This window comes from Amaranthus tricolor, chromosome 15 (genome assembly GCF_026212465.1).
Source record: "Amaranthus tricolor cultivar Red isolate AtriRed21 chromosome 15, ASM2621246v1, whole genome shotgun sequence".
Lineage (NCBI taxonomy): Eukaryota > Viridiplantae > Streptophyta > Magnoliopsida > Caryophyllales > Amaranthaceae > Amaranthus > Amaranthus tricolor.
This window is the reverse complement of record NC_080061.1, coordinates 14,192,021-14,201,506: the sequence shown is the minus strand read 5'-3', so window position 1 is coordinate 14,201,506 and position 9,486 is coordinate 14,192,021. Positions and strand designations below refer to the sequence as shown.

Sequence of the window (9,486 nt, the reverse complement as noted above, 5' to 3'; positions counted from 1 at the left end):
ATTATTATTATTATTATTATTATTATTAATTTTTTTTATTATTATTATTATTATTATTTTCTTTTTATTATTATTATTATTATTATTATTATTATTATTATTATTATTATTTATTTTTATTATTTTTATTATTATTATTATTGTTACTTTTTAAAAAAAATTTTTTTAATACATCACGTGACTTGCACGTGATGGTCAACGTCAGTTTCAACGGTCAAACACTAAGAAACCGTTAATAGGTAGTCTTTTGCAAAGAATACTTTAAATAAGGTAGTTTTTTGCAAAAAAATTTACAAAAGGTAGTTTTTTGCAAAGAAGGGTATAGAAAAGGTAGTTTTAAATAATTTTCTCTTAAATAATCCCTAAGATTAAAATTTGTAAATACTAATTAATTGTTGAGATTTTTCTAATTAAATCACATAAAGTTGAAAATTTTAAAAGTAATTTCTCATCAAAATTTTCAAGTAAAGAAAATATAATCCATAAAAATCAAATCAAGCAAATTATACTTCCTCCATTTTCTAATATTCTTCTCATTTGGAATATTTCACCTTAAGGCGAGAAAATTTTGATTAATGTTTTTGACACATATTTAGAAGATAAAATATATCCATGTAAGATCTTGTTAGATTCGTCTTAATGTATACTTTTTTATTATGCATTTTTTATAATTTTTTATTATGTGTATTTAGAGATATTGAGGTTTAAAATTTGCTTTGAAAACTGTGTATAAAGTAAACAAGAAGAAAAAAAAACCGAAGAAGTAATTTATATTGAAATAATAGAGAGAAAGTTGAGGTGGATATAATGGAAAAATAGAGAAAATGTGATGCAAAGACAAATAAAATAGTTCTATAGCAGTAGTAGGAAAATGGATTATCTAAATAAGCATCATTATGCAACATCTAAAAACAATGTAACAGGCTTCTACTAATCTCCTTTAACATCGTAAATTTCAAAATATTAATTATCAAATAATCAATTTTAACCTTTATAACAAAGTATTATTATTTTCTAAATTTCTATAGGCAAAATTTAAGCTAAAACAAAATATATATGTAGAAGCACTAATATGGAATATTCTACGGAAGATTTTTAATAACGTTGCTCTTCATACGCATCATACTTCGCATATTTTCCACACCACATCTACTAATCTCCTTCATTGTTACCTTCATTCTAATTATACGCTCCTTCGAATTCTTAATAACGTTGCCAGACCCATGCTCTTGTACGTACCCGTAAAGAACGGAAATAGGTTTTTAGCAAAGAACAGGAAAGCGGAACCTTGTAATCAATAAGAATCTCAATAGATTGTGCACACCTTGAAGCTAATGCAACGGAATTAGCCTTATTATTTTCCACTGTAGGGCATGGTTTTTGCTTGTAATAGCGCAAAAACACTCGTGATCCTAGTGTCTTTGGGGACACAACCCTGCTAGTCCTGCTTTTGATTATGAGCTCAGACGCGGTATTACCAAGTTCTACTGAGTTAGCACTATCATCGACAACAAGTTGTTTTCCAAATTAGCCATTTACCATCACGAAAAGATGATAAAACTCGTGACAAACACTTAATTTTGATGATATAAAAGGAGAAAATAAAACATCAGATGAGTAGATCTGTATATAATAAGACCAGTACCTGCTGCTGTAATCATAAAATTCTTCTAATTCCACCTCCTCATCTTCATCTCTATCACCATATCGAGCTTCACAGTGACTTTTGTCTTCCATGTGCTTCTTAACCGCTTCCAAGCTTTTAAAAGGGTGACATCTCTCGTTGCAATACAAACACAGGAAATCCCTTTCAGCTAGAAGAGCAGTTAAATAAAAAGAAACATTGAAAAGATTATGAAAGGAGAGGATATGGTACTAGTGCGAGGTATATATAGGATCCCGAACAATTTCTTTCCTTAACCCCGAGGTATGTAAGGAGACCCTTTTGGATCATTTAAATACTCAAGGTCAGGGATGAAAAAACCATGCATTTTGTGCATATGAACCATACAGCTCTCTAAGCTATCGTTCACCAAGTCACACATGAAGCAACATGTTGGATTCAACTCTTTAAAATCATCTTCATCATCATCAGTTTCAGTCATAGCAGTAGAATTCTCGTTTATGTTCATAGATTTAAATAAATTTGCCGTCACATTATTCATGTCTACCTCGGAGTCAATCTCCTCCCATTCAGTTTCCTTGTCGTCTACATGCTTCCGATAAGGATGTCTTGCAGGATTGCCAAGTGTCATTGGCCTGACTATGGCATTTGCGTCATTGTGAAGATTCTTACGTTGGGCAGCTTGCAAGATGTTTGTCTTCGAGTTTAGATGCTGAGCATGAGCCTTTGAGCTTTTGTAATCCTTCCCACATATTCCACAACTGTAAAGCATGGGAGCCTCTTCTAACTTTTTCTTCTCTTCAGCAAGTGCAGATTGCTTTGCAAAAAACAGGGCTTCTACTACTCCAGGAATCCCAGCCATCTGCGACAAAACATCGTAAATTGTAGCGTAAACAGGACAACGAATTAGGGGTATTTCTATCACACATTCACACTGACGACAATCAAATGCAAAGTTGCAAGTTAAGCGTAAATTCGAAAGTACCTAATAACTCCATTGAACACTAAAAAACTTGATATAACGTCAAAACTGACAGAGATGTTTAAAACAGCTTCTAAAAGAACATACAATCTTAACTCTTGATGCAGGCAATAAAACCCTAGCCATTAAAATTACAAGATTAAGTTCCATGACTAGATCCCAATGACTTAAAATAATATATATTGATCACAAAATCCTTGTTTCTTTACTAGAATCTTCAAAAACTTAGATAAGTTATAAGGATATGAATTATAGTCCAGCCATTAGTTAGCAATTGATGTATTCTTACTACTTGTTTTGTCATTTTATTCCTTACCTTAGTTACTCTAATCTTTACTATAGTTTAGTCCTTAATTTTATTTTGTTTTGTTTCTAAGACTTATATATATGAAGCCTTTTCCTGTATTTTTTTCAATTGAATGAATTACATATTATTCTTCTTCTTTCAACAAATATCATCTCCCTAATATGTATCATGGTAACAGAGAAGGTATAATTACTTGATTTTTTTTTTTTGCCTTTTTCATCCGCCATTTTCTCCTTCAAGAACCTGTATCTTGGTTCTTCTTCTTCCTTTTATTCTACATTGTTGTGTTATTCTTATCAAACCACATGACACAACATCTTGATACAAGGCAAACCAACACCATTATTGACCCTACCCAAAACCCAAGTAGTGTCTATTATTTGCATCCTTCGGACTCTGCTAGTTCGAAATTGATTTCTATAGTCCTTGAATGGCACATGTTATAGTGATTGGAAGAGATCGATGATCATAAGTCTCGATGCAAAAAACAAAATTTCTTTTATCGAATGGTAGTCACCCTAAACCCACTAAAAGATCCAGTGATGAACAAGTATGGCACCAGTGCAATAATATGGTTACCGGGTAGATTATTGCCTCGTTAAAACGACACATCGCCAAGAGCATCATGTATTTTGAAACCTCATCTGACATTTGGAAGGATCTTGAGGTGAGATTTGGGAACCCCTCGTCATCTCAGATTTATCGATTACAAGAACAACTTATCACTGATTTTCAAGAACCAAACATGAATATTGTGGACTACTTCACTAGAGTGAAATCTTTATGGGATGAAATTGATGATCTTCGCCATTTACCCGTTTGTACTTGTATTCCCACTGCCATTTTCGGAAACTTCAACGAGATCAAAAAATCATGATGTTCTTGATGAAATTAGACCCTTACTATAATCAAATTCGTTCTAGTCTTCTAACACATAAGGATTAACCTGATATAGCTGAAGTCTACCGTATGTTGTTGCAGGAAGAGAGTCATAAAGATCTTAATAAAACCCACACCTCAATTGAAACCATGGCATTTACAATGGATAAATGGAAACCGTCTCCCACACACAAGAACAATACTTCCAGCAAGAAACGAACTTATTTTTGTGACCACTGCAAAATTCCAGGCCATAGTATTAGTCGTTGCTTCAAATTACATGGATATCCCAATCGCAATAAACACCCTCCAAACAAGAAATATGCAGCAGCTATACAACATGACGCATATTCTTACTGTGTACTCGATTATACAGCAGCTGATGTACTACATTGGGATTAACTCCTGATCAGTATACTAATTGGCTTTTCTCAACAAAGTTGCTTTCTCCAGGATCAATTAATGAAAACCTCTTTGCATCTTGGTAAAATACACCAAGGCTTGTATTACACATTGGTCTAAAGCCCTTTTTCTCCCGCTAAAAAGCCCGCATGTATGCCTACTGCTACACTTGTTTCTTCCAAGAATATGCTTGAACTTACTAAGCTATGGCATTTGAGATTAGAACATGCACCTTTCTCAAAGCTTCAAGTCCTTTTTCTAGAAATTAGTGCCAAGACCATTAAAGATTCTTTGATTTGTGCCATTTGTCCAGCATCAAGACAACATAGACTTCCAATTCATGATAGTTTTATAAAAACTAGTAATGTGTTTGATCTTTTACGTTTAGATATATGGGGCCCCTACCCTTACAAAACACATAATGATTGTAATTTTTTCTTAACAATTGTGGATGATTTTAGTAGAATAACTTGGTAGTATTTGCTCAAACATAAATCCGATTGTGTTGATATGGTTAAACAATATTTTATCTATATACGCACTCAATTAAATGCAAAAGTTAAAATTGTACGTAGTGATAACGCCAAGGAGCTATGTGAATTTTTACCTATATACGCACTCAATTTAATGCAAAAGTTAAAATTGTACGTAGTGATAATGCCAAGGAGCTATGTGAAGTCAATATGTTAATTTTATTCCAAACTCTCGGTATTCAACACCAACATAGTTGTAGAAATACCCCACAACAAAACAGGATCGTCGAACGAAAACATAAGCATCTTTTAGAAACTGCTCACGCTCTGCATTTCCAATCTCACGTCCCCCCAATGTTTTGGGGTGAATGCGTTTTATGTGCTGCGTATATTATAAATCGACATCCTTTTCAATGTTTAAATAATTTCTCATCCTACGAAAAATTTTTTGGATCACCACCTAATAATAATCATTTATGATCTTTTGGTTGTCTTTGTTTCGTTTCAACTTTAAAACACGGTCGCACTAAATTTGCAGCTCGAGCTAATCCATGTGTTTTTCTTGGATACCCCTATGCATAAAAAGCTTATAAGGTCTATGACCTAGTCACTCATAAATTTGGTGTTACTAGGGATGTCACCTTTCATGAAAGGCACTTTTCCTTTCTTCAAAAGACTATAAAGCCTTCTCCTTTTTCTACCTTCTACCTCCCCACTTGTACTACTCTTGACACTACCACATTAAGTGGTTTCCCTTTACCCTACATGTCACATACCCCACCTACAACTCCATATGACACTACTACACGTGACAAATATTACACCCACATGCTACTACCACCCCTTCTAGTCTACAGAAATCTTTAACTACTACACGCCAAAACCTACAACATACTACTATTCCTACACATTATAATACTACTAATGTTCATCCAACACCCTACTTCTCCAACACCTACAACCCATGATATCCCTTTTTCTTCACCTACATCACTTACTCACAATACAATTCCCAGGCGTTCCCCAAGAAAACATAAACCTCCTACTTACTTATCTGATTTTATATGTAATCTTGTTTCTTTTGATGCTTTACCTAATGTTTCTCAAGTGTTCTTAGCTAAACAATCTCAATGACATGAGCCAAAGACATATAAAGATGTAGCTTCGGATCCCGTTTGGCAAACAACAACGGATAATGAACTCCAAGCATTGCATTCCAACAATATATGGGATTTAATCCCACTTCCTCCTAGTAAAAAACAAATCGGTTCAAAGTGGGTATGCAAAGTGAAGCTTCGTTCTGATAGAAGTTTAGAACGACACAAAGCCAGACTCTTCGCCAGAGGTTATCATCAAAAACATGGAATTGATTTTCAGGAGACCTCTCCGGTTGTTCGTTTAACCACACTCCGCTGTCTGATTGCTCTGGCTGTTAGTCGCAATTGGTCTTTATATCAACTTGACGTGAATAACGCCTTCCTTCGCATGAAGACGTATATATGACTGCCCCTGATGGTATGAATTGTCCTCCTAACATGGTCTGTAAGCTAAAGAAATCTCTCTACGGTGTCAAGCAATCATCCCGGCAATGGTTATCAAAACTCATAATTGAACTCTCTAACCAAGGATATACTCAGTCCAAAAACGATTACTTAGTGTTCACCAAACAAACAGAGACTTCCATCACTATCCTCTCCATTTACGTTGACGATATTATATACTAGGGACAATATTTCTATGATTTAGTCTACAAAAGCTCATCTTCATCAACTCTTTGGCATCAAGGATCTTGGAAAATTAAATTACTTCCTTTTGCTTCAGGTCACTTATGTTGATACAGGCATTGTCTTGAGCCAACGCAAATTCACAAGCGACCTTTTGGCTGAATTTGGTATAACTTCATTCAAAAAAGTTGTCACCCTTTTACCTCTAAATCTCAAACTGCAGTCTAATGATTCCCCTTTTTTTTCTAATCCCATACTATATAGATCCATAATCGGCAAACTAAATTTTCTTACTAATAGATGTCCCTAGGCATATCTTTTTGTGTCCATGCTTTAAGCCAATTTATACAAAATTTCGACTGTTATTTCTTACTCACACTCTGAATTATGTAGCCACAACATCAGGACAAGGCATATTGTTAAAAGATAGTGATTCCCTTAAGCTCCAAGCTTTTTCAAATTCCAACTGGGGGGCCTGTTTAGACACGAGGCATTCCGTGACAGGTTATGTGATTCTCTTTGGCAACTCCCCAATCAGCTGGAAGTCCCAAAAAAAAGTATGGTCTCAAAATCTTCATCGGAGGCTGAGTATCATGCCATGGCAGTTGTCGCTTCAAAAATTACATGGCTTTTCCGATTGTTGAAAGAGTTTGGCGTCACTAACTTAAAACCTGTGACTTTAGAATGTGACAACAAGTCTGCTCTACAAATGGCTCAGAATCCTGTCCTCAATCATTGCACTAAACTCATAGCTAATGATTGTCATTTTACAAGGGAAAATGTCCTCGAAGGTCTCATTGAACTACGATATGTTCCTACTACTGAGCAGCTCGTAGACGCCTTGACAAAGATTGTTGCTTCTCACCAGCTAAAATATTTACTATCCAAGCTTGGCATGACTTATCTCACCACAAGCTTGAGGGGGTGTGATAAGGATATGAATTATAGTCCAGCCATTAGTTAGTAATTGATGTATTCTTACTGCTTGTTTTGTCATTTTATTCCTTACTTAGTTACTCTATTCTTTACTATAGTTTAGTCCTTAGTTTTATTTTGTTTTATTTCTAAGGCTTATATATATGAAGCCTTCTCCTGTATTTTTTCCAATTGAATGAGTTACATATTATTCTTCTTCTTTCATCAAATATCATCTCCCTAATTTGTATCATAAAGAAATACTTTTCCCACATGTGAAAAAACAATTAATATGATTTGGTTATTAGTATTAAATAGTAACCTAATTAAAAATGAGTGTGGTAATTTTGTGTGGTAATTTTCATGAAATTTGTTGTCATTCCCATGATAATAATTAAACTCTCATCTTCAAACATGTGTTTTCCATGAATTTAAATTACCATTTAATACCGTCTTCACAAATACTAAGGGATAGGAACCCCAAAAACATTTTAGGATAAGCATGATCATAAACTTGTATCAAATAATTATTCTACCTAAATTATGTTAAAGATTAATTACTTATCACCATGAAAAAATAAATTACTCAAAATAACGTTGATTAATAATAATGGAATATTCCCTCTAGGACTGCCTTGGGAGGGTTCACTATATTTGTTTCCTCCCGACTAGATTTTGTCTTCATCTCTCGAAGATCTTCTTCTCTCATGCGTATGCTTTGCTTCTTTCCTCCATGCTTAATATCATCGTCTATTCTCATATATTATCATCTCCCTATATACATCTAAATCTTTGTCCTTTTCTTTCCCTCTTTCGTTTCTTCATGGGGGTACTACCCTGTAGAAATGAATGCCACAATCCCAATCCCAATAGGGTTTCATGTGTAAGGTATGAAACACCTAACACCCTAACAGCTTGCAGGAAGCGATTACTTATTAAAAGATAATCGGGCTTGAGGTCTTGAATGAAGAAAAAACAAATCAACCATGGGAATGAATCTGAAGGGAAAGAATGGTCAACCCAAATGCTTTCATAAATATTATAGAAGCATTTGGAGTTTGAAACATGGCGTTGCAAATTACATTTGGGACAACTTGGACAATCATCTTATCCTCTTGAAGATAAAGGACTCCAGACCGAATGTTTATCCATTGTTTGAGGGTACTAGCTGATTTTGTTTCAAAGCTAAATGATTGCATGCCGAGAACTTTGATAAATTCATGTAAAACATTTGAGAGGATCAAAATAAGGACATTACAGTTTGCAAGAAAAATTGTTGATTCAGGGTTGAGATTGAAGAGATAAAACAAGAATGTGTTCAAAAGTGATTTAAAAGACTTAAATGGTTGATGAAACATCTCAAGAGGCTTTAACATTTGCAGCTAAGTCGATTGGTTATAGAGGAATTTAGCCAAGTCGAGAAGGAAATATGAGGTGTTAGGAAAATACGGGATACACATAGATGTAGACCCTTCGTATTAAGAGATGCAGACAAAAACATGGCGAATTTTCATCACAAAGCATCTAATGGGCTCAGGAAAAACTACTTAGTATGCTAAAGGTTAAACATGGAAATTTTTAGCATGAATTCGAAGCGATGCAAGGGTAAATTTCAAGTGCTCTTGCACACCCATTTCTGTTGCAAACTTGAATACTATCTAGCCTAGAGTTACAAATTCAATGAATGATATGTTGGATAGACCTCTCAACTAAGAAGAAATTGTGGAAACACAGAAAGACATAAAGCCTTGTAAATTTTCTAGCCTCAACAACCACACTATTCTATAATAAATATTCAGGCAAGATTCAAGATGAGGTATGTTTTATGGCATTAAGTGTCTTGAATGGTGGAGTGATGCTTGCTGATCTCAACTTTACCTATGTGGTTCTCATTACGAAGTTGAACAAACCTATTACAATGTTATTGTGAATGATTAATTTAAGACTATAAAAAGTAATCACTTAGGCCTACTTAATTTTTATATTTTTATATTACCAAAATAGAAAAAAGGCATTTAGGGTGACTTGACCCAATAAGAAAATGGGACATATAGGGTGAAAAAAAGGAAGTACTTTAACTAGCATGCTAATCTCACAATGAAATGAATCAATACAATCAGTTTTTATTTTTTATTTATTTTGGACAGAATCAATACAATCAGTTTAGCTCTTGATAACTA

At 34.1% G+C, this 9,486-nt stretch overlaps 1 pseudogene; it reads right to left on the bottom strand.

Annotated features, from left to right (window-relative positions):
• Positions 1-1,082: 1,082 nt before the first annotated feature.
• LOC130801058 (cytoplasmic 60S subunit biogenesis factor REI1 homolog 1-like) lies at positions 1,083-2,756 on the bottom strand (annotated as a pseudogene).
• Between the last annotated feature and the right edge of the window lie 6,730 nt (positions 2,757-9,486).